General features: G+C 44.1%; 1 protein-coding gene across 1 annotated transcript in view; it reads left to right on the plus strand.

The window, feature by feature from the left end:
- Positions 1–994, plus strand: part of LOC118740555 (cadherin-related tumor suppressor) — an 816,571-nt gene that overhangs the window by 180,510 nt on the left and 635,067 nt on the right. The gene's annotated exons all lie outside the window — the stretch shown is intronic.

Below are 994 nucleotides of genomic sequence, written 5' to 3' on the forward strand. Positions count from 1 at the left end.
GGAAAGGTTGTTGGAGGGGTCTTTTGCGAAGAACTCTCCATCAGCCTGAAATTATGGCTACCGGATCACTGCAGCGTCTTCCAGACAGAGGTGGCTGCGATAAAAGAGGCTTCGGATTGGTTGCTCTCTAGTGTAATACCATTCAAGGAGGTGAAGATTTATTCCGACAGCGAAACAGCTATTAAGGCACCTGGCTCCTTCGAGAACGGTGAAGTGTTTGGCTTCCTTATCGACCCCATCGGATAACTTCGCTATTAAGCTTATTTGGGTTGCAGGTTACAGCGAAATCGATAGAAATTGCATGGCTGATGAGATGGGGAAGACAGGGAACCCTTGAAGAATAACGTCCGGGTAGGAAAGGTCTGGGGGCTCCTCTGATCTCGTGTTGTCTGCTTCTGTACAGATGAGCGTTTAGCCAGCTCAGCACGTGCTGGGCGAAGAACCTGGAATGCAAGGCAACCCGGGGAGCACTTGAGACTGACAAAAACTAACTAGTCACCAGATTTTATCGGGAGTGCGCAGAAATGATGTCTCCCAGTCCCACCGGCAAAATTTTGAAGACCTTCCCGGTGGGCAGTATCCCGGCCACTTTTTGAAATTAGTAACGCGGGTCCTGACATCTAGCGCCCATCTCTAGTAGGCCATTCTCACAAAATATGAAAAATGTCAAAATAAGACCAAACTTGAATTTTTCACTGATTTCTATTTGTTTTACTTTTGATCTAAAAAAAATGTTTACTTATGTTGCTATGCTCTTTTCTAAATAAAAGCTATCTTTGCTGTTAATTATTTCATATTAATTTTTGCTTATAACTTCACACAAACATAAGCATTTTCCCTGTATAAAATCTATGTATGTTTTCGAAACCGGGTTTGGAAAAAATGCGAATATTCGAACACCCTAGTAAGTACCCTCCGAGGGTTTGAACCACTTGCTTGTTGCAGCCACAAGACGAACCCGCCGCTGTGCAGCAAAAAATGTGCGCACAACTAT

This window comes from Rhagoletis pomonella, unplaced genomic scaffold (genome assembly GCF_013731165.1).
Source record: "Rhagoletis pomonella isolate Grant_MI unplaced genomic scaffold, Rhpom_1.0 Rhpom_scaffold_00006, whole genome shotgun sequence".
Lineage (NCBI taxonomy): Eukaryota > Metazoa > Arthropoda > Insecta > Diptera > Tephritidae > Rhagoletis > Rhagoletis pomonella.